This window comes from Malaya genurostris, chromosome 2, assembly GCF_030247185.1.
Source record: "Malaya genurostris strain Urasoe2022 chromosome 2, Malgen_1.1, whole genome shotgun sequence".
NCBI classification, from domain to species: Eukaryota; Metazoa; Arthropoda; class Insecta; order Diptera; family Culicidae; genus Malaya; species Malaya genurostris.
In genome coordinates, this window is record NC_080571.1 from 44,564,082 (window position 1) to 44,590,178 (window position 26,097).

The window sequence follows — 26,097 nt, forward strand, 5'->3', positions numbered from 1 at the left end:
AATTAATCGTGACTCTGAACTGCGTAGTATTTGTAAGACGATTTCGAATGATTGTACTTTTCAACGTAATATACTTCATTGGTTACAACGTACTTTTGAACCGAGGCCCGGAGCGCCTCTTAACATTTCTTAGATTTTATACAAGCTTAGATTAGATCCGACTTTCGGTTCCGGAGTTACAGGGTGATTAACGCAAAATTTCAGTTTTATACCGTGAAAATGCAAAAATAAATGGATTCTCCCAAAACTAGCTTTTATTTTTGCCAATACCGGATTACGGTTTTCAGTTCTGAAGGGAGCGGAAATAGTGATTAAAAATCCAAAAATAGAAAATTTGCGAAATGTCAAATGTCAAAAGGGCAGAAGGAGCAGAACAAACTGTCCAAGTTGCAGGTTTCTTACCACGTGAAATAAATTTTATTCTCTTAAATTAGATTATCTATCAGATATAATGTGCATTGCGTGAGTAGTTACCTAAACAAAAAGTGAATTATATTATTATTCATAAGAATTTAAACAGCCCCTCACAAGTGCTCTTACAGTAATGAATTGTCCATCTAAACCTAACCTAAAAACTACTATACTAACGGTAAGCAGTTAAAACTACAGATGTCTTCTAAATAACCTAACAAATAAAACTTTCTTACAGAATCCTTAGAAATTTAGGCTAAATCAACGGAATCTATCAACAAGCTTCGTTGTGCTTACCTTTATCGTTCATTTAAATCGCCCTTATTCTGAATAACGACGTATTTCGAATGTGGTTCGATCGAATCCTAGCTACCTTTGATTTTGCTAGCGTTATTAGGAATACTAATGAGATACGATCGAAAGTTCGATACGTCGTTATTCAGAATAAGGCTGAATGTGTTAAACGATCAGATGGAATGACTAAACGTAAGTGATATTTTTCTATTATACTTTCATGCCTACATACATCAACATACCGCCTATTATACTTATATTATCAACACTAAAATTACGCTAAGTGATTATTGTCAATTGTATTCATGCAGGAATATCATAATCTCCCTACTGCTACACCGATTGTTTTATTGCTATTCCGTTGCTGGAGATTTTCAGTTGTTCGACAACGAACAACAATGACTAAGATAGTATTAATAGGTTTAGTCATCTCTCCGAAAAAAAAGATTGAAAAGCTGTTTGTCAGTTGCGTCACTTCCATAATTATATCTCCGAAACCGAAAATGGGAAGCGGGTCATTTCGCCGAAAGCCATTTCGACGAAAGTAGTTTTGCCGAAAGGGTAATTTTGAATACATCACATTATTAAATACACTACTGCAAATTCTGGCTATTATTCAAAAATATGTATTTGTTTTTATGTCTCCCCGATAATTGATGTAGCGCAGTCACATAACCGAAGCCAGCTGAGTTGGCCGCCGGCCCATCATCGGAAGCAGCAACCCCACGCATACAAGCATCTACCTGCTAGATACAAGCAAATGCTTTGACGCTTAGTAGCTAAAAAAGTCAACAAGTTTTTTTTTTTTTAATTCCGTTCTGTGGAACATAAATCAATCTAATCATATCAATCAAAATATTCTTGTCTTTCTGGATTATTAAGGGAGTACGGTTGTAGGTCAACTAAACAGGATTAAACACTATCATCATTCATGTGTCTTTATTTTAAATCAATTCCAGTTACGATATTCAGACAATTGAAGGATTCGGCAAAATGTCATTAGAGGAATGACCCTTTCGGCGAAATGGCTTTCGCCAAAACGACTTTTGCTGAAATGGCTTTCTGCAAAAAGACCCTACCCCCTCGAGGAAAAAATTATATATTCGGAAATGCTAGCTATTTGATCTTCGAAGTCGATCAATGATTTAATAGTAGCTTCCAAACGAGATTACGTCATCTCCGAGAAAATTGCGCGAGTAGAATAATCATAAAAAGGAACCTAAACACGCACACACATGCATACGATACACTAAATAACACTACTGATCTTCGGGGCTCCAATTAAAAGTCGGATTTTCCAGCAAATAGAGAAACCCAAAAATGTTCCACTATATAGGTCTTGTTAATTGATGATCAGACGAATTAGCTTTGGCTGTACCGGGCCCCGGTTTCAAAAGTAGCCAAACTAGTTATAAAAAATACGGAATTCACTTCGATTTCTCAGGGTTAATTCAACCTATTTTCACAAAATCAAATGAAAGGTCAACTTCCTGTTCTAGAATTCAAAGGCAAAGAGTGTTAAGGAAATCTAACCGACATTTTAAGTAACAATGAAAAGAACGTAAAAAAAACCTCAAAAAACCCAATTGTACTAAATTCCATCCAAGCCAAACTGCTGAACAGAAACTGTAAACTACAGGAAAATTGAGCTGCTTCAGAGATATTAAAAAAATATCCGCTGAAGTTGCGTTGAAATTTTTATAAATATAACTGGAAAATAAGTTTAGGAATTATTCAGAGAGCGGAACACCCGCCAGGCAACAATAGAGCTCTGGGGACGGGCAAGTATCAAAATCCAACAAGTACAAAAATACTCGTAAATTCAATTTTACTCTAATCCACTTTAAATTTGGACACAATATTTTGAAGATATTGGGCATGCAAGATGAATTCACAAAACTGTTGCAATTGACTAAGTATGTCATGGAAATTATTTAGAACACGCAGAGAAAATGAGCATGTTTAAAATAACAAAACAGTTAGTATTTTTTTAAATTTGATTTATATTCATTTCAAGCTAGAATATGATTGTTATCAACCAATTTTTCCTTTCAAAAAAACAATGATCTATGTTTGATTTGAAGCAACATTTTTGTTCAACCATACGAAAAATATATTTGTTCAGGCTAAGTTTATCGTTGAAATAAACTAACTATTTATTGCATGTCAACCAAAGTTGAGTTAATTTTATCGGCATTCTTTCAATTCCTAGGGGAATTTGCAAACTTTGCGTCTGCTTAGCGGTTTAAGTTGAACTGCTAGGCACGAGATGGCAGTTCAGTTTGAACTGCTTTAAGACTGACGAGCCGAAGGCGAAACGCGAAGAAATAGAAACAAAATATGTGCTTTTTGCACAAACCAACAAAACCCCTAAATGTTCACATTCTCCGACGGCAGCCAGTAATTAGCCGTCACTCGTTTACGCCTGAGCTGAATTCATCAGAGAAGATTGATACCGAACACAACTGATGCGTTTAAGCCGTACATGGAAGGGAAAACAGTAGAGGAGACCGGGGCTAAGCAGAACACTTTTTAGAAACTTCCATTTCAATTAGATTTTTACCATAGTCCTCTATTCCGATGTGTAGCTTCAGCCTTCAGCCTTAGCGACTAGAGTTTTAAATAGGTAGGAAAGCGCTATCACCGTTCCATGGTATTTGATTTTATAACATTTTTTCACTACTATTAAAAAACCACTATGCGCATTTCTGTGCCTGGAAAATTATTTTCAATTGTTAGCGGATCAATAATAAAACTCACAGAAACAAAAGCTATGCTCTGATCATGTTTTTTTACATAATTTTCATAAATTTAATTTTTTATCGATCAAATTCCAGCAGTTTTCATTGATTGGTGTTAGTTGATGAATGTAATTTTATCTAGAATATACTATTTATTCAGTAAATAGGAACTTTCAAATTATTTGATTTGGTTCAGATTCTCTTCCTGTTTCTTTATGTTTCTCGATTTATCATATAACTATTCTTCGAATCAGCTAGGCGATTCCGAAAATATAATCGAATAAATGACAAAACCGACAAGTCGCACATTTTTTCTATCCGCATTCTGTTTTCTCAGAGATCGAGACCATATGTATTTTTGCTGATACTTTAGGTCCTGGAAATGTTAAAGAACACGCTACGTAAGTGTTGAAGCTGACTTTTGTGAACCACCCGCATCTATTCAAATGGAAAAAGATCAATGTGACTATTTGAATGACAGGATAAAGGCATTATCAATCACACCAATTCAGGATTAGAAAAAGATTTATTTCGTTCCGAAATGGATAAAATAAATATATAGCTAAAGTTAGTCGGGTAGTGACATAAATGTTAATGAATTTTTTGATTGCCCTGAAAAACATCAAACGTTGTTACATCCTTATCAGTTTGAACATATACGAAGTCAGTTTCTCTGACTTTCGAATTTGCGATTTACCAAGAATGTCTCAATTATTATCGGAAGGTTCATTCACTAAACGCTCTTATTAGTGGTTGTTAATGTTTATACGATCGCAGTAGGCGTGCGCCGCGGACGTTACAAACACCAGATTTGACAGAAATAGTGTAGTCGGTGGGATTGTTTTAATGATCATTTCATTTATTTGCACTTTAAGATGAAAACCAACTTTTCATTCTTGGTTACACTTATACCATGATCCAATCAATTGCTTGGAGCGAAACCTAGACATCATACCTACCCAAATCTCCAACTCCGCGACACCTATGAAAGAGAATGATGAGTGGTCGTCCTTCCGGGAAGTAGGTAAAGCATCAGCATCCATGATCCTTCCCTGTGAACGATGGAAATGAGGAGAACCGGCGATGGCGCAGTCAGTATTATATGTGCAGTGTACAGTTTGAGTTGGAATAGAATCAATTCCCAATACTATTTTCTAAGTAACTCATATTTGTCAATCAGCAGAGAACATGATATCAGTGGGCAATTCGCCAAGTTTCGCATCACATTCCTTTTGTGGACTTTGGCCTTTCTGTTTCAACAGGCTTCGCAGTCGTTTTTTAGCATACTGTGCATGGCTAGTAAAGACTGTTCCAGAAAGTATGGACGCAACCAAAAACCGCTGCCATTTCGCAATGGTTTAGAATCTGTCAATTTTTATGGTTGCGTTCTGTTGTTTACACTCTTCTCTAACCACTTGTGCAGTTGTTTATTCGTTTTCATTAGTTTGTTTCGAAATGCGTGGAATTCGAAATTTTGTGTACAAATGGTGCACAGAACGCGGACTGTCACTGAGAAAGATAGCAAAATAGAAAGCCGTGCGAAATGCAATCAGAAAGTTCGGTGAGGGTTTATCCTCGAAGGTGTTAACCTTTGAGGATAAACCGAAAACGGGACGAAAAAAGGTCCTGCTAACCCTCAGTTAGATAAACGTATACTGAAGGCGTTCGAGCAAAAGAAGGAGGTTTCAGTTCGGGATGTGGCCAAAAAAGTGGGCACTTCGAAGTCGAATTTCGTGCTAAAGAACGTTTGAATCTTCGAACCTATAAGAAGCAGAAACAACCAAAACGTAATCCGAAACAAGAAGCATCGATCAGGCCAAGGGTTCGAAAGCTGTACAATACGAAATTTGCCATTTACTGTCCGAACCGGCCATATTGACTACCAATAGAGGAATTTTGGGCGTTAACGAAGGCACATCTTAGGAAACATGTCTCGGCGGCCGAAACCATTCAACAGTTCGAAAAAGATTGGAAAAAAGTGTCAAAACTTGTCGCCAAGAAGTCTGTACGGAATTTAATGAGGAACGTTCGCAAGAAGGTGCGCCAGCTAGTTTACAATGGCTAAGTAGCAAATGTTGAGAATAATATTCTGTTGTTGTAGTCTAATATTATCAGTATATCGAATAAAATTAGAATATCTAACACTTGTGAATTATTTACAACGAAATCAAAGTGCGTCCATACTTTCTGGGACAATCTTTACTACGATCCTACTGACACTAATGGCGTTTTCGTTTTTAATTTGCACTACACCGGTGCAGTGCTACACTGAGGCATGAATAAACGAACAAAAATGACGAAAACATAAACAGTAACCATTGACTACAATGAACGATTCCATTGCACAGAGCTACACCAAACTTTTGATGAGTGCTACACCAGTGGTATCGGTGCAGAAACAGTGTAGCACTGGTGTAGTGCAATTGGTAAAAACGAACGGTTTAGGTGCAGCTTTCGCTACACCGGTGTAGTGCAATTTAAAAACGAAAACGACATAAGAAACCTTCAAAGTTGGGACACGAACATACGACAACTGGCTTGTAAAACCAGCGCCCTATGTCTTACACCGGCAAGCCGGGACGCAACGCAACACAATCCAAATAATGTTCATCGATGAAACTCTGATTAAGCTCACCCAAAACGAATCCAGTGTTCGAATTTCGAATTTAAACATCATGAAAAGTCCCACTCTGTGAACGGAGATCGGGAAACGAACCCAGCTGCTGTACGATGCTTACGATGCAAGAGTTTTTACCGCCTCCAAAAATAATCAAGTTAATTAATTTCTCAACCAAATTCAGATGGTAAATAAATCAATTTTGTTCATTCATAAACCATCAATCACTTCCTAAAGTCTATGGTAGACTGTTTTATTTAGCCGATCAAACGTTGAAAAAAATTGCTTTGTAATCATCGATAGTACAGACTTTCGTAGCAACAGACAGGTGAACACTTCTTAAGGAGCCACGCAAACATATGTCAAATTCCTATGTTATAGCATGGGATTTTGACGTTTCGTTTGGCTCCCTAAGAAGTATTCGCCAGTCTATTACTATGCGAGTCTGTAATCATTAGTACATTAGTTGTTGATATTTCATAGCTAATCACAGCAGTCTATGCATAATTTTAATTTGTTTTTTCAATAGTAGTTTAAAACACGCTTTTAGAAAAATAAATCCTACTCAGTTAAACCAAAGATAAATAATAAAGACATGTATGTGCTTATAAATATTTTTGAAAAATGTGGTTCGTTCCCGGTACCTTCTGAAATGACCGCACTCACCGCTTGGTGGAGCGCGAGATTAATTGCATTGTTATCATTTCAACCAAAGTGTGCCATAAAATCTCAATATATACAAATGAGCTACCGGATCGAAAGGGTTCTCACGGTTTGACATTTGCATTATGAATGTATGATGGGAACTCAGCAGTGCAACCAATTTTTCACCATTGGTGCCAGTTTCACGGAGGACCGTAGATGTGCGCCAAAAAAAGATCGTGACTGTCATGTCTGGGTTAAACTCAGAAAGTTGTTTTAACGTTTGACACATCTCGGAATAATAGTTTTCACATAAATTTTATCGGCAGCGAATTCTCAACGTTTTTCTTGTTATGTGATGAAAAATTCATCCCAAACAGAGCGAGACATGCAGCTATGATTGAATAGTAAAAATTGCATCACAAAACTAATCAACACTTGCAGACTGAAAGGCTTTCTCGCCAGTGCAACTAAATACACATCGTCACTTTCGGAGTTAATTTTTTTTTACATTTGCTAGTACTAAAGAAGCACGCTGGTGAAAATATTAAACGCACGCCAACAAACCAGCCAAGCTGACGGATCCTCCTGAGTCGGATGATGAATGCGGTCATGTGCCTTTCGGAGGCTGTACGCTGCTAGCTGTTGAATTCTGATACGTTGCACTGACTTGCTTTCGTTGCATTCGAAAATAAAGACGATGCAGACAAAAAATAAAGAAGCACATCAGCGAGGGTGTTAATTGGACTATGCAGACGCTGACTGACGGTAACCGGATGCTTTCTCTCATAACTTCCTTCCCGTCATAGTTCCTGCGTGTAATCGCTTTGCGAGCGTGAAAAGCAAAGATATAGTGGCAGTGTGTTTCTCCCGCTTATAATCGGTACTAAGTTAGACATCCAATGCCCTTGAATTGCTTATCGGATCCGCGATCGATTCGCCGATGCTGGGTCCACCGTTTTTTTTTCGCACCTATCCAAAAGAGGGCTTGCATAATTCCGATTCGAGCCGGATGCCGCACGGTGAGTAACGATTTTTGTTTTTCGCCAGCTGTTCAAACTCCTCAGTGGGTATTTACAAGGCGGAGGTCCGTTTCTGTTGGGCAATAAAATGTAACCGTGCAGACATCCGCGACTGTGGCTGACGGTTGTGGCTTGCGTTGCGACAATAATAAGTAGGACGAACGCACGTCAGAACTGCGGACTGTGGGTGGTTGCGAAAGTGGGAATTTTTAAGTCACGTCGTCAGCGCATTACGGGTCAACGACGTCGGTTACCTCATATGGTGCCAGTATGTCATCTGTGAGCGAAAGGGAAATTGATTGGTGAATCATTTCTATAAGGTTTTTTTTGGGTTATTTCAATACTGCTTCGACTGAGGAGCTGATCATCTTCGTGGTTTCACCACAAAAATAGCATTTAATGAGCAATTTCTTTTTTATTTCATTTTGAACCGGATACAGACTGTTCTACTGTACTTTATATTACTAATAAAATATGGAACACGGAATCATTGCTCATATCATCCTGCGAAACTGAAAGGAATGCTTGTTTACGGTGACGAGTTCGAAGTTCCGTTCGCTTTTACAATTGGAAAAAGCTACCAGCCTATGTTTCATGCAGACCATTCAGTGAATGGCACGAGATAAGATAGATAAGATCAGTGTAGTCGGATCAGATACGGGATTCATCCTGTTCGTGTTCGAGACGTCATTTTCTCTCTGTCTCTCTCTCTCTCTCGCTCTTGATACCGACGATCCTAACAGAGTCATTGAAATTTTCGACTTCAAAATTCATCCCGCAATTAGCGATTCCCATTCAAGTGCTTCAGGCGGAGGGACCCAGTTCGAAGATTGAGAAAGGTGAGAAAGTGAAAATCACGAATGGGTCTCTTTTAAGTGAGATTGGATGATGAAGATTTTAAGGCCAAAGCAAAGATGACGACGTTGGCTCTGTGTTGACAGTGCTGGGGTTTTTAATAGTGCTCTACGGCCACGGACCCGCCCGAATGACGCTGATGCGGCGTAGACAATGTAGAGAAAAACAAGCGATATAATCCATTTATCATTTAAAAAGACGATATTGATTCAATTTGACGGCGCTTTCGGTTTGCAGTCATGTGTACCGAGCACTTTCATTTCTTCAATTTTGATTTGGTTTTTATGATTTTGGGAGCGTTGTTGATTGGAATATGTGGTTTTTCTTAATTTATTGATAATGGAAATTTTGGATTGCATTAAAGGTGTGTATTTAACTACCAATCTATTGTCAATGTTATACATTCATTTGAATACTCAATTTTTGCCATATCCCGGAAACGAAAAATAAAAGCAAATCGAATTTAGGCAGTCACCAACCGTCAAACCCTTCAATTTAAAGTAGAGATCGAAAACCATCACCGATGTAAAACTATGTAAAACGTATGCTCTTACTTTTGATTTCAACAAAAATTTCAAAGAAGTATCTGAACGGTTTATTGAAAGTATCTGAACGGTTTATTGAATAATAACTACCAAATCTCAAAAATCTAAGTCGCAGTCTATGAAAATCTTGAGTTTCACATGGAATTTTAGAATGCATTTTCAAAAAAGTATGAAATTTACAGGTGACGCAAATTCACATATGTCACAATTCATAAAAACGTAGTTCGTTAAATGATGGAATTTTACAAGAACGGTTCAAATTTATGTCAAACATACTTCACCTTTCAAGTAGACGTGTAAACTAACACGTTTCAGCATTTAAAAATATATCAGAATGCATGAAATTTAAGTTCGTACAATTGTAAAAATAAGTCATTTTTAATGCTCAAATATGTCGGTTTCAGAAGACGTAAATTTACACGATATTTTATAGATGTGCTTAGAAAAAATTACATCGTAACAGATGCACATAAAAGGATCGTCGCGATTCACTTACATTCACAATTCAAAGAGGTAGATATAAATCATATCATTAACTTCACAGTTAATTGTTCTGAAAATTACATCGATGCAGACAAAAAATTTATTTTTACATGTTAGTAGATGTAATATTGAGTCATCATCGAAGAAAGTACGGCATGCTTGCCTTTACGTCAAGCGTAAATTTCACATTTTCTAATGTCGTTTTCGTTTTTAAATTGCACTACACCGGTGTAGCGAAAGCTGCACTGAAACCGTCCGTTTTTGCCAATTGCACTACACCAGTGCTACACTTTTTCTGCCCCGATACCACTGGTGTAGCACTCATCAAAAGTTTGGTGTAGCTCTGTGCAATGGAATCGTTCATTGTAGTCAATGGTTACTGTTTATGTTTTCGTCATTTTTGTTCGTTTATTCATGCCTCAGTGTAGCACTGCACCGGTGTAGTGCAAATCAAAAACGAAAACGCCATAAGAGTGCGGTCACTTACACTTCTTTTCTGTGCGAAGATCCAAATTGAAAAGAGGACGAGCCAGTTTGTTTATCGCTTACTTTGATTAAATCTATGTTTGTATCTCCATAGCTACAAACTACATATTACCATGAACACAACCTTTACAGTTAAAAAAATTAAATTAACCTTGGTATAACAATAATATGCATCATGCACATATAACGAATGCTTCAAATCATGTAAATTTCATCTTAGTCTCGAAAATTTTAGACAGCTTTATTGAGATTTTTCACAATTTACTCAATTTACTCGCTGTATTTACTCAAGGTCTAGCTAACTCACATGTACGGCTGTGGAATGTTTTAAATTTGAAATGGAAGAAATAATTGAACGCACTATCTGTCGCACAAAAGCAGTTGAGTGAAACACTTTTAAACTCATCGAGACGCAAGATTGCATGAATGCATGTTTGTTAAGCGGAAAAAAAGTTTCGTTCCTTCGCCTCCTTTAGGAAGCATGTTCAAAACAATAATAATTGGAATAAATCCGAAACTTAACTAAAAATGTTTATCTTGACATATATTCCAATTTCTAAGATCATTTTCATTTAATATTTTTTCAAAAAAACTTTACAGCAAAACATATGATGTTTAATGCCACTGTTATCATTCCTGTAAAATCACATCTCGTGATAATATCGCAAAAAAAAAGAGATGCGCTTATTTTTCGACGAATTTTCTAATTCGTGATGAAGCATTCAATTTTGTTCAGTGTATATTTTAGAGTATCCAATTGATTTCCATTCACTTCTTCTTAGGCACGTTTTTACACAAATAACAGTTCCCGAGCTATAAAGATTTTAAGAAAGGGCGCAATTCAAAAAACACTTATTATTAATCCACATAGTGGTGTTTACCGAAATCAGTGAAACCGTTAGCCGAAATTTTCGAACATTGTATTGACTTTTACTGAAATTCGACGGGACACTCGTCATCTACTTCCACCAGTAGATTTTGCATAGCACCACAGCGCCATTTCTCGTGGAACTGAAAAATATATATGAATTGGACGAAGGAAAAGATTTCGATGTTGCGTCAAAAGGTAAGTGAAAACAAAAGTTATCTACTTTTCATATATGCTTTTAAATATTTGTTTATTTCTAGGTAGAGGCGTTGAAGAACACTAGTACCAAACATTTCTATCCGCAATGTTTTTTCGGGGTTTGCTTGCAATCACTGTGAAAATCAACTTTTGGACCAAGGCCCGGAGAGCCGAGTGTCATATACAATTCGACTCAGTTCGTCGAGTACACAAAATGTCTGTGTTGATATGTGTATGTTTGTAACGTTTTTTGGCTCTAACTTTTCTCGGAAATTTTAAATATGTGTACCAACTTTTCTCAGAGATAGCGTGACCGAATTTCTCAAACTTAGATTTAAATGAATGGTTCTATAGTCTTTTACGAAACTGCTGAGTTGCATCTGGACTCGACTTCCAGCTTCGGAATTTAGGAGTTTAGGGTAATTAGAGTAAAAATTAAAATTTAAAAATACTTACTCACTTTTCTCAGAGATGGAGTGACAAATTTGTTAAAACTGATGTTCAAATGACTGGACTTTTGGTTCTTCACAAAACTTCTGAATCTCATCTGTATCCGACTCCTGATTCCGGAATTATAGGGTAGAGCGGCGAAACAAAAAACGAAAAAAAATTCTGAGCTGACCTCAAGACTACTTCAATCGGTAGTCATTATCAACAGATGGCTAAACAAACCGATTTTGGTTATCTTGGTTTCCGGTTTCCGATTCCGGAGACTCCGGGAATAGTGGTCATATATTCTCAAATGGAACTCACTCACTTTTCTCAGCAACGGTATGACCGATTTTCACAAAGTTAGGTGACAAATGAAAGATGCTGTAATTCCATACGGAATTCCTAAATATAATCCGGATCTGACTTTCGGTTCCGGAAATATAGGGAAAAGTGTGTTAACGTAAAATCGGCCTCAAAACTACTCCAATTGATAGTTTTTATCAGCAGACGGTCAAACAAACCGATTTCGGTTATTCTTTCAAGAACCGAAAAAAATCATTTCAAAGAATACCACTGTGTTATATACGATAGCATGTATGATATAAGAAAGAAATAATTACACCACTAGGTGGATTTTTATACTAGAATTATGGTTAGCTTTAATAAAGCACTTCCGTTGCCCTAACCATAGCTCTTGTGACAGTTATTTCATAAATTAATAAAGCAAAATCAAGGCTATTAATAAACTAATAAAGCAAAGCAAGTCAAGGTTCAATCCCGATTGATAGCTACCAAATTCAGGATTGCCGAGAATTTCAGTAATAATACCTTTTACCGTACGGAATCTAAGTCTAAAAACATATTTTGCTTTCAAGGTCAATTGTGACAGATATTGTCAAAAAACTAAGCAACCATTCAAACTCAGAACCAATCGATAACGTTCGGAGTGACGGGGTGGCCATTCATTTGCGACTACTTTGATCAAAATCGGTCCAGCCATCTCTGAGATCTTAACCTCAGTTCGTCGAGCTGAATCGATTAGTATATGACACTCGGGCCTCCGGGCCTCGGAAAAATTTTGAGCGAATTCTACACATATTTTAAAGTTTGAGCGAATTCTACACCTATTTTTGCCTTTCTCATATAGAAAGGTTATGCAATCACTGTGAAAACCGACTTTTGAACCGAGGCCCGGAGGGCCGAGTGTCATTTACCAATCGACTCAGTTCGTCGAGTACGCAAAATGTCTGTGTGTGTATGAGTGTGCATGTGTGTGTATGTGTGTGTATGTTAACTTTTCTCGGAATGGTTGAGCCGATTTTCACAAACTAAGATTCAAATAAAAAGTCTTGTGATCCCATACAAAATTCCAGAGAATTTTTTGGATCCGACTTCCGGTTCCGGAGTAATGGGGTAAAATATGCAAAATATGAAAATATGTTTTCTAACTTTTCTCATAGCTACCGATTTTCACAAACTTTGGTTCAAATGAAAGGTCTTGCGGTCCCATACGGAACACCTAAATTTCAACTGGATTCGACTTCCGGATCCGGAAATATAGAGTAAAATGTGTTAAAAATTTTATACCACCGCTGAAAAGGACGAAAATCCGTAAAAAAAAATCTAAATCGACCTCAAATCTTCTCCAATTAATAGTTTTTATCAGTAGACGGTCAAACAAACCGATTTTAGTTATTCTTTCAAGAATCGAAGAAAATTATTTTGAAGAATACCACAGTACTATATATGATAGTATGATTGATATGAGAAAGGCATCATTACACCAGTAGGTGGATTAAAACAGGTTTTTGTATTTATAAAAAAGGTGAAAAACAAGGACACTTCTCTTATGCAAGTAACCTTCAAGACCGAAACAATTAACACTCCTAATACCAAGCCTAAAAAAGTTACGCGGAGCACCGAGCCAAGTTGGAACGGTAACTTTGAGCTATCGTAGCTCAGTTGTTACTTGACCAATTTCGATAAATTTTAAACTCTCGAATTTTGTGAAGTTTGTAGATTATTTTAAGTATATCATTATTGACCATCGTTTAGGAAAAACTAATGAAAATCTGATTTTTTCCGTTTCAAGTTTTTTTTCAAGCTTAAAATGTGCCCTATCTGCATTCATGTGGCACCTGCATCGCGAATCGGATATTAAGAACCTCAACTTTACCGAGTCATAACACTGAAAAAACTAAAAATAGGGTTGTCTACCCGAAGTTATAATGAAAACTGTAGATAGATGACCTAAGAAAAGATGAGACTTTTTACAATGGTCGTAAATATCTCGAATTCAAAGCGATGACCTATATATTTTTGCACATCATTCGATTGCTAGTGATACCAGCTACAATTTTTGCTCAACTACCATTCCTGCATAATCAAACGAAAACATTAAACAATCGATGAATTTATAAATGTATATGAATTTTTCATTTTTTTCACATGTCTGTATATAACTCAAAAATTAAAGCGATGACATGTACATTTTTTTGATTCAAAATATTGGAATCATTACCAGAAACAATGATGATCAAAATTATATATCCGTTCAAAGAAGCTCAAGAAATTTGGTACAAATACAGAGAATTTCTATTATTTGGGAAATTTTGCCAAACAAAATCAAATCAAAACTTTTAAATTTTATGACATATATTTTTTTATTATTTTAGTTGGATTTTTTTTAAATATAAACAAAATTTACAAAAAGAACTAAAACTTGGATTTCACTGAAAATTTTAAAAATTTTAGTAAATAACCTAAAACTCTAAAAATAGTTATATTTTTGTATTGGACAAACGATCTAAACAATTTTTATGCACAACCCAAACGCAATTGATAACTACTCAAAATCTGATTTTGATTTAGGTTTGCCGTAGAATCTCAAAAAATAGGTAAAAGATGAGAAATTTTAAAATTTCCGAGTTAAATTGCATTGCACAGTGGTCCGGATCCACAATTTAGGGGGACAAAAACCTTAGACTATAGATCTATGATGTCTTCAAAACAAATGATCAGTGAAGATAAGCCATATGTCTTATTATTAAGGTGATCAAAAAATTTATTTTTCGGATGTGTTGAGATAGAGGACTGCATTCTTCGGCAAAATTGTAGATAAACATTGTAGAGCAGCTTTGCTGAGGACACCATAGTAGTATCTGCAACGGTTTTAGTGTTACAGCTATTTTTAAAGAGCAACTTAGGGTGTTCCTCAAAAAATCAGATTTTTTGCTCTAGCACTTATATTTTACTCTTTTCGTATAGGTATCTTTGAACATCTTTTAGAGTTTGTTAAAACCAATTTTTTAATGACTGGCGTATTCAGGAAGCGTTTTCTGAACCGAAGCTATGAGCAAAACTAGTTCAAAAACAGGTTATTTTTAAACTGCTATATCTAACATTGAGGCAAACGAAAAAAAAATCCGTTTCTTGTATTTGACAGAAAAAATTTTCGTGCATGTTTATAAAAAAAGGCGTAGAAGATATTTTTTTAAAAATTTTTAAATTGTGTATTTTTTAAAAAATTTTTTAATTGTGTTTTTTCATTGAAAAATATTCGTATCATGTAATTCATTTATTAGCTATATATGAAAATAAGGTATTTTTGTCTTCTAAAGTGGTAAATTAATTCAAGTGCATATTCGGGAAGAAATCGTTCTGCATTCTTCGGGGAATGCAGAATGGTGTCGCTTTTGTAAAATCTCTAAGCCCTCTCGGTGGTTGGAGGTTTTTTCAACCGTGCATTTTGGCACCTGCAGATCGTTCAGCATTCTTTTGGGGGATGCAGGACGATTTATTTCTTTATGTTTTGTGCTGTTTTCCCACCACACCCAATTCCCAATTCCCTTCCATGTTCCTTTTATCCTTCCCTTCCCATCAGGAAGTTGATGAGAAGCTACGGCAAGGCACGAATCTCCAAATAACTAGGGGAACATGCCACTTGAGTCAATAGTTCTGATAACAAAGATGCAGGGTTTCATTCAGTAAAAAGCATTCAAACGAAGAGGTTGTTTTTCGAGACGAAGTCAACTGTAAGCAGCAAATAGATTGGTTGGTTGGTGCTAATCGCAAAGGCTGCTGCAAAGCTAATATTCGGAGCGATTCCAATTTCATAAGTTTCAAAAATCAAACTGTTTGAAGAATACATTTTTTATATGAGAATAAGAGAGATATAAGAAAGGCATCATTACACAGTTAGGTGGATAAAACAGGTTTTACTTAATTTCGTGTGATTTTTTGTGCTAAATTCAGAATTCTTCCTTTTCCGAATGGTTTACTAATAGAAAATTCAAATAATTTTCGAATTCTATACATTCCGAAATAATTATAAGTTTTTAATATTCTATCGATTATAATTGATGTCGTTTAGGATAGCGGAAAATTGAAGATATATGTTTTTGTTCTTAATAGATTGTAAAACAAAAATCAAACAATATTTTTTTTTAATTGTAGTTGGTTTCTTTTACCATGGGTTAGTATATGGAATTCATATAATTTTACGTTCTATTTCTTTTTGTACAAAGCCATTGAAATAATTTAAAGTTTGTGTGTTGTCACAAAATTTATTTTATTAATAAAAAACAAATTCTACGTCTATTTGAAACAGATGAAATCAAAACGGATTCCAATATTTCCACTTTGATTTGCAGAAACGTTGGAACGCAATATATATATCAGAAATTTTGAAATTTCCCATCTTCTACCGATTTTTTGAGATTTTACGGAAAACCTAAAACAAAAAATCTTAATTTTAGTAGTTATTAATTCCGTTTGGGTTGTGCATAAAAATTGGTTAGATCTTTTGTCCAATACAAAAACATAATTACTTTTAGAGTTTAGGTATATTTACCAAAATTTTTAAGATTTTCAGTGAAATCCAAGTTTCAGTTTATTTGTAAATTTTGTTCATAATAAATTTCCAACTAAAAAAATAAGAAAATATATGTCATAAAATTTTAAAGTTTTGATTTGTTATTTTTTTTGGCAAAATTTTCCCAATAATAGAAATTCTCTGTATTTGTACCAAATTTCTTGAGATTCTTTGAACGGATATATAATTTTGATCATCAATACATTGTTTCTGGTAATGATTCCAATATTTTGAATCAAAAAAATGTACATGTCATCGCTTTAGTTTTTGAGTTATATACAAAATGTGAAAAAAAAATGAAAAATTCATATACATTTATAAATTCATCGATTGTTTAATGTTTTCTTTTGGTTGCGCAGGAATGGTAGTTGAGCGAAAATTGTAGCTGGTATCACTAGCAATCGAATGATGTGCAAAAATATATAGGTCATCGCTTTGAATTTCGAGATATTTACTACCATTGTAAAAAGTCTCATCTTTTCTTAGGTCATCTATCTACAGTTTTCATTATAACTTTGGGTAGACAACCCTATTTTTAGTTTTTTCAGTGCATTTTATTTCTGGAAGTATTATCTTTCCAATGGTGAACAAATTTTGAAGATCGGTTGACTAACAACAAAGTTATGACTCGGTAAAGTTGAAGTATTCAATATTTTCTATGCGACGTTTATGCCAAAGGAAAGAAAATTGGAAAGCAGATAGGGCATATTGGGACCGTGAAAAAAACTTGGAACGGGAAAAATCAAATTTTCATTGGTTTTCCTTTACCAATCGTCTGCTACAAAGCTTTGGAATCAATCTACGAACTTCACAAAATTCGAGGGTGTAAAATTTATTGAGAGTCGTTGCAAAACAGCTGAGCTATGACAGCTCAAAGTTACCGTTCCAACTTTTTCTTAGGCTTGGTATTTGGAGTGTTAAACAATCTTATTAAGCGATTCATCAACTGCCACCAATGTTCAACGGATCAAAAACCATACAACGAAACCTCATAACGATGCTTCCAACATCAACAACAACAACTACTACTAATACGACGACGAATCAATGGACGATGGTGTGAAGTAGAAAAAAAAACACAAAAATAAGATGTATCGGCTTCTTTATTTTCGAAAAGGGACTTGAGCTTTGCAAAAGACCTACGTAGATAATTTGATTTTTTTCATCGATTTTTATGGGTTAAATGCATTAGCTTTTCTGACAAAAAGATAAACAAAATTCGAATGAGTTCTGTGAGAAAAAAACATACAGGAGAAAATTTCCAGCAATAGATAGGAATCAATGAAAGATTCGCAGCTCTGTACTTTCTTCGATTTCATGCTTCTAAACATGCTTCGATTTTGGATCCTTACTTTGAAATGATCTTTTGGCGTATGAAAAAACATACAAATAAATATCTTAGGGGAACAAAAACTAATTTGCAGATTTGAGCTAAAACTCGCATGAACGATTTTTTTCTCTATCCAAAACCCTTTACCACAGAAAATGATAATTTCATGGGATAATTTTGAAACCACCGGCGGTTCCGTTTTCGAAAGCACATTGAATCATCGAGCGAGGATTTTTGTGAAACGCACAATTACTCATTCAGGATGAAAACCCCATCCAGGATCTACAGAAAGATCACGCAAGCGCTAAACATTAATCAATCGCAAAATACCACACAAATTGCAAAATAGGCTGCCAACGTAATACATTGACTCGCCGGTATTTCGCAAATGTCTCAATACCCGAGTAATCCACCACCCACTCAAATCCGACACCGTCCGAACAGCTCCGGGAAAACTTTCTCGTTGCATTACATGATTAATCAGTGCGCAAAGCAAAAACATTGTCATCATCATCATCAGCAGCAACATCGCCATCAGTACCACTTCCGAAACCGGATCGTACGAAACCGAATACCCACTCACACAACGATTCCCCTGCGAGTGCCCGTCACGATGATCGTGACGAAGAAACCCACCACGAAGAGAAGACCCCTTCGTACTGAGCGACGCCGAGACCCGAACACGAAATGAAAGTGAAATTTCGCCCCACAATGCTCGACCGAATCGACTGGCTGAGTTGCATCGACGGTTCGGACGAAACGAAGCAAAGGAATTTTCGAGTGACCTTCAGTGAGTGAATGACTCATTCACTCAGTGACTATCGCGGGAGGTCCGTGTTTACGCAATCTCTCCGCGCGAAGGATCACCGGCCGAGCTCATGAGCACCGGACCGGATCTTGGACTTGGACTTGCAACGACGTGATGATGACTCTCGATCGACGTCGCCACTCTCGATCACCCAAACCGATCCGAGATGATTCCGGTTAGCGATGAGTGAAAGAAAAGAAAGTGGGAGAGAGCGAATGAGTGGTGGTTTCCCACCAGCCTGCCACCCCGGGACCGGGGGCATAGCCAGACCAGTTAGCGGAACAAATCAACGTACACTTCATTTAGTTTGAAATTATTTTTTAACACTGACGGTCGAGCTATCGCAGAGCAGCCACTGCTGTTTAATAGTAAAGCGATATACAACGCAGCGAACAAGTGCTGTTTCGATTTTCGACGTTGCGGGTGCGAATCGGTTTGTTTTTTGGAACTATCTCTTTACAACACCACATTTCTGAAAAAACGGTCGATTTGGGCCAGTGCAAGCGGAAAAGGTTTTCGCTATTGATGTTCTACTGATTGTGCCTAAAGTGTTTTTATATCCACGAAAAAAAATTTAAGTGTAAGTTTCGGCAGAATTAGTGATATAGTGTTAAAGCATTTTTATTTTTTTTTTTTGGGGCAAGAATTCCATTAGACATCTAAATTTTTTTTTTACTAAGTTGGTATCAACTTACTCCTAATTTTTAAATAGCTTCCAATGATCAATTTCCGTCAATTTCCACGATCAAATGGAATTGGATGTATTCGGTCTGCTGAAATCATTAGCATAGAAAAGATAAATGTCGGGGCTTTTTTTCGGAACGCGGTTCATCAATTACTGCCGAGGAACTCGACTACCTCAACGGTAACTGCGGTGCACCTCGAATATTCGACCTGTAAACATTGGGTACCTCGTCGACGGGGTAATTGGGCCTTTCGGTGTTTCGGTAACGAAATACACTGTGCAGCAAGTGAAAATAGCGATAAAAGGTGTGAATTTTGTTTCATTGCTCGGGAGAGAAAAAAAAAACTTGGAAATCGAGTGCCGATGGCTTGAACGATCCGATCGAATCCCAGGAACCAAAGTATTGAACCCAACGATCGGAAAGTGTAAAGTGCCTAATAGGAAGATAACAAATCAAGTAAAACAAAATTATTTCGCCTTAGAGTAGAAACGAAAACCTGTGGTGTTTTGGGAACGCTCGCGGAAAATGAGGAAGCAATGTGCAAAAAAAACGGCAAATTTGGTTTTACGGTTTTTTTCCAACGCGTCGTCCAAGTGAAGAACCTGAATTATTTATAAAAGATTATCGGTGTGCTCGTTGCCGTTGGGGCTCTTCTCCTTTTCTAGTTATCGGGGGGAAGGGGACTCGTTGTCGATGCGGCTCGGCGATGTACTGGCCGTAGTGACCCATATCTACCGGCCAGCATCGCCGTGGAAGACGGTGTTAGTGAAGACGGACGCCAAGTGCATGCCAGAAACGGGGATACGTACATAGTTTGCGTGCCAGACGATGCGTGCCGCATCGAAGATTCGATGTTTGATCGGCGAAACTCGAAAAATGACCGTGTGTGTTTACTCAAGCGCGCAAGAGAAAATTTGCTCGACCACGTGGTAGAAAGTGCGGTGGGTAACCTCCTCCCCGATGGATGGAGCAGGGAACACGCAGGAACGATTGCGCTGATGACGGACGAGACAGTGTGATCCTCCTTCCGATCCGGCATCGAAGCTCCCGAATAATTGGTGTCATGGATTTCGATGCGTAAACTGAAAGTGTTGATGTTGATAGTACCTATTAGCGACTTGGTGCTAGAAGAGAGGAGCTTCGGTGCCACAAACCAGCAAACGTTTCGAATCATAGGCCGCCTCAACGTGTTAAGTGAAAGTGAAAAAAAAGAACAAACAACGAACGCGTTATGGGTCGCTTTATGGAACCCGATAAACTTATGCTGGTGAACAATGACATGGTGGTTTGCTAAAAGAAAAGACCATAGAAATTTAAATTTGATAACTGACTGGATAAGTATTTGAGTGCGGTGTCATAATACGCCAATTAGGTACATGTGTGTTGCGTATAAAAACAGACAGTGAGACTTTTTTCCATCCAAACTTATTATGCAAATTACACAGAATAAATTTGATTATAAACAATACTAGCGCATAACCTTTCTGTAAAGGCCATCTTCAATAGTTTTCATCAAATTTGAAGCGTTTTAAAGAATTTGTGAAAAACGAAAATTTGTAACGAGTATTCTCTGGGATGTGTGAACCGATTTACAACCCTTTTTTTTTGTTCGAAAGATGCGTTTATGCGAAGGTTTCAGAATATATTACATTAGGAAAACCGGGAAAGTTTAGACAACCAAGAATGTTGTATTGCATGGAATTGGAAATTTTCCACTCAACACACTAAGATATTTTTGTCGATTTTTGAACAGCCGAGGCAATCATTTCGGCAAACTTTAGAACAACTGAAAATTTCCGTATTTTTCATCTGATAGGTCCTTTGCATTTACCGCTTTTCCACTAAAGAGCAAAATATTAATACTTGATCATCAATACAATCATTCGGAGCGCAGCAAACTGTTTGTTGTTTTGCGTCAAAATTTTGTTAAGCCTATTTGATTCTACAATTTTACTATTTTGAACCACATCATAAATGAAGTAAACCTAGATTTACCACTGCACGGAGACAATGACAGTGCTTCTAGTAAGCAGTGGATACATCAAGAACACACTAAAATGTTTTTCCCGAATTTTGGCAAAACTTTGCCGATATTTCAACAGCCGAGGCAATCATCTCGGCAAACTTTAAAACATCTGAAAATCTTCGCATTTTTCTTTTGATTGGTAATTAGCGAAATTATCGGTGTTCATGCATGTGTGTTATTGTCAAGACTTTAAGAATTTTATTAAAATGAAATTTTAAATGTAAAATAAACATTCCAATTGAAACTCGTTATAATAGATATATTGATTTCCACATTATGTTGGTTGTGAAGAATTTACGCAGTAGAATGTTTGCACTTTCATGTCATTTCCAGTAGGAAACACAATTCGCTTTTTCACAAAAAGTCAGATTCCGACTACAACAAAAGTAATGGCTGAATAAAACATTGAATATTTCAGAAAATAGGGTAATACTATGTTCACACCTGCAGAAAATAACACGTTTTAACGATCGTAATATAAAGTTAAAACCGAACTGTTCACACTTGTATTATGTTATACGCATGACATATTACTTGTTATTCAGTTTGTTTTTAGAAACAAACTGCAAAAATGTTTACGTCGCCAATAAGTAATAATAAGTAACATAAGCCTACAATTTTACTCAGAAGGAAGCTTGGTTTTGTCCAATGCCTCGGAAAATTGGTAGAAATATTATGTCAATCGCTTCAATTTTACCAGTTCTTCACTCAGAAAGTTTTCTTTTACGTATTAAAAAGTCGTTGGCCATTTACGTGCAATAAATATTTTTTAGGAATAAATGATCAAAAAAGTCATGTCTTAAAACAAAAAAAAACCAGCATGGTTGTACCAGTTTCCAGGTTTGTTTTGTCATGATTACATGGCTACTCTGATGGAAAACTGATTCGATAGAAGCTTGTCAATAGACATAACCTAAAAATGACGAAAAATGCTAGCAGGGTTGTGCTTGACTGATCATTATATCATGTTTTTTTTGGGAAAACATGTTTTAATGTGACGTTTCTGAATATGAAATAACACGGGAGAAAAACATGTTATTTCGCTTAAAACATGAAATCAAAGTTAAAACTCGTTTTAACTCATAGTGTGAACGTAGAATAACGATACTTTCATTCAACTCAGCTCCAGTAGTCTTCTCATATACGAAAACCATTAGTTAGAATGTGATCTGTTGTCTCTGTTTGATAGATTCACTTTAAGAGTAAGATGAATTTAGATGCAGTTTTCGTGTCACTAGAACAGTTGTATTGTACAATTCTCGAACTATTTCTTCTGCGGTATTGCTTGTCAAAGTCGAAGCAAAAATATTGTATTCGATTTTATCACAATTGGTTGATTGAAAATCGAGTAATCGGAAAAATTACTATGGGAACAATAGCCCTATATCATATCGAAATTCAGTTGTAAATTTCAAAAGTAGATAAGCCGAATAGATTGGACAAATTTATTTTTAATATATCGAAACAAATCGCTACATTCAGATTTAAGGCCATCGCCCAAGTACTATGCGCGCGGGTGGTTTTAGGAAATTTTCGATGGAAATTTTGAAAAATTTGAGAAAATCAAAAACATACACACCTTTGAAATACAGGGTGATTTTTTAAGAGCTTGAGAACTTTTTTAAACAATAAAACGCATAAAATTTGCAAAATCTCATCGGTTCTTTATTTTAAACGTTAGATTGGTACATGACATTTACTTTTTGAAGATAATTTCATTTAAATGTTGACCGCGGCTGCGTCTTAGGTGGTCCATTCGGAAAGTCCAATTTTGGGCAACTTTTTCGAGCATTTCGGCCGGAATAGCCCGAATTTCTTCGGAAATGTTGTCTTCCAAAGCTGGAATAGTTACTGGCTTATTTCTGTAGACTTTAGACTTGACGTAGCCCCACAAAAAATAGTCTAAAGGCGTCAAATCGCATGATCTTGGTGGCCAACTTACCGGTCCATTTCTTGAGATGAATTGTTCTCCGAAGTTTTCCCTCAAAATGGCCATAGAATCGCGAGCTGTGTGGCATGTAGCGCCATCTTGTTGAAACCACATGTCAACCAAGTTCAGTTCTTCCATTTTTGGCAACAAAAAGTTTGTTAGCATCGAACGATAGCGATCGCCATTCACTGTAACGTTGCGTCCAACAGCATCTTTCAAAAAATACGGTCCAATGATTCCACCAGCGTACAAACCACACCAAACAGTGCATTTTTCGGGATGCATGGGCAGTTCTTGAACGGCTTCTGGTTGCTCTTCACTCCAAATGCGGCAATTTTGCTTATTTACGTAGCCATTCAACCAGAATTATGTAGACCATAAATCGGGCGTAAAGCGCGAAACACATTTCGAACCGAACACTGATTTTGGTAATAAAATTCAATGATTTGCAAGCGTTGCTCGTTAGTAAGTCTATTCATGATGAAATGTCAGAGCATACTGAGCAAATAATAATGCATGAAAATCATAACCTCAAAAAATCTGAGCAAATACTAATGCATGAAAATCCTAACCTCAAAAAAATCACCTTTTACTTTTATCTATCTACAGGGTCATCGCATTATTTTTCCAGATAATTGTGAAAGATCACAAAAACACTAATTTTTCAGAGTTATTTTTGATAAGACTCGGAAAATCCTCCGAATTTTCCAGCCATTTTCACCCTGTAGATAGATAAAAGTATTTCAAAGGTCTGTAGGTTTTTGGTTTTCTCAAATTTTCCAAAATTTCCATCGAAAATTTCCTAAAACCACCCGCGCGCGTGGTACTTGGACGATGGCCTTAACACATACACTTATTCACATCGCTCAGTTTTGCACTGAAGAAACCCGGCTTCTTTGATCAATCACCGAATTTCGGTTGTTTAATGCCATTTTAGCTGTTAGCGCAACCCTTCTGTTGTTTAGCACCGACTACCCTCGCTCTATTTTGGGTGGAATCAAAGCATCCTTATCTGCTGTACACCAGTTTAGTGCAACCGTTGAAAAGGAAAAGGTTATAAGAGATGTTTACCTAGATTCCGATAAGTTGGTATCATCAATTTGCTGATTTCGGTAAAACGACCAATTGCTGGTAAACACGGTAATTTACAAAACCGAATATCACTGTAACATTTGGAATTGCTGAGATTTCGGAAATAAAAAGCAGAGTATTTTAAGAAAAGCTATCTTTGCCAAAATTTCAGTGAAATATTACTCCGCCGTTCGTTTTTGGCGTCTATTTTTGCCGAGATCAAAATTAAGTTTCAAGTGTGAATGCATAATAGATTTTCGATAATTGTTTGGTGCGTAACGAGTTGTGGAATACTTTTCCCCTAAAGAGCAAAATATTAATACTAGATCATTAAGGGCTGAGACCAGTGTGTTTTAGGGTGATTTAAAAGGCTATTTTAACGCTTCAAATCTTATTTTCTCAGAAACGTTGACGAATATAAAAAAACTGACAATCTCTTAGAAAATTAGTTTAGATTATTCTTTGAAAATATCAGAATGATTCATTGATTTTAGCGGCCGGGAAAGTCTTTTTCTGAAGGAAGAATTTCAACTTGTTCTTTCAACTTGTTCATTGAATATCTCGTCTTCAGAAGCATGGACCAAAAATCTATCCTGACAATGTCTAGATAATTTAATTTAGATGTGATGAGTGTACAAAAACATATATGTTGTCGCGGTAAAAATGAAGTGAATGTTATTTTTGTGAAGGTAAGTCGATTTCTATGGCGGCACCATTTTTTCTGCTCGAGTTTCCTAGTAACGTAACGAAACAAGAGAGAGAAATAAAATCGGCTCAAAAAGGCTGCCGAACAAGCGGTAGCTTTAATGGATTTTATGTGATGTAGTCAAACTTGTAACCGAAAATATCAAAACTTTCTTGACCACATCAAGAGTTATTTTGCACATTTGCGAGAGAGCATGGAGAGAAATGTAATACGCAATTGATTCAAGAATGTTACTATTTCGAACCACATCAGAAATGAAGTAAACCTAGATTTGCCACTGAACGGATAAAAGATACTGACAGCGCTTCTAGTTTTTTTTTATATCATTTATTTTACCCCGGCTTTAACCATGTTGGTCGTTCACCGGGTAGAAGTTATAAAATTTAACCGTTTTGGTTTACAGAGTTTTGTGTTTTTTATGTTTGTTTTGTTTTTCTATTCCGTTGTGGCCGCGGGAGTCATCCCAAGGGGGTCCAGCCCCCTTGCGGATGGCCCGCAGGTTTTCTTTCTTTCGCTTCTAGTAAGAAGTGGACGTACTTTTTTCCAATACATACTTCATACGTTTGTGTGAAACGCTCAGGGAACTTTTTTCATACATTGAAGGAACATTCCCGCACCTATTACTTTTACACTCGGATCTCTACAAATTATGAAATTTACAGGTGACGTAAATTCACATAGGACTCAATTCATAAGAACATAATCCGTAAAATGATTGAATTTTACATTAATGGTTTAAATATGTGTTAAACATACCCTGCCTTTGAAGTAGGCGTGTGAACTTGTATGATTAATCATTTAAAAATATGTCAGAATTAGGTATGGACAAATAGGTAGTGAAAATCATAAGGAAAATTTTATGATGCATCAAAAATCATCATTTCATAAGATTGATATAAAAATAACACTTCTGCAATATACATCAATATTATAGTTTTCATACGAACAACTTATGAATTCCAAAGTATATGAGAGAAGTTATGTTTGCCATTAGTCTTTTTATTGCAATTCCAATTTTCGTGACTTCATGAGACGGTCTTATGATTCGCATACGATATTCTTGTGGTTAAAAA

General features: G+C 36.3%; 1 protein-coding gene across 4 annotated transcripts in view; it reads left to right on the top strand.

Annotated features, from left to right (window-relative positions):
• The first annotated feature begins 18,916 nt into the window (after window positions 1–18,916).
• The window catches only part of LOC131430089 (uncharacterized), a 68,563-nt gene continuing 61,382 nt past the window's right edge, over window positions 18,917–26,097 (top strand). For all 4 annotated transcript variants that reach the window (XM_058594751.1, XM_058594750.1, XM_058594748.1 and 1 more), the window contains exon 1: window positions 18,917–19,185. The gene's annotated coding sequence lies outside the window, so the exon portion shown is untranslated. The remainder of the gene's footprint in view (window positions 19,186–26,097) is intronic.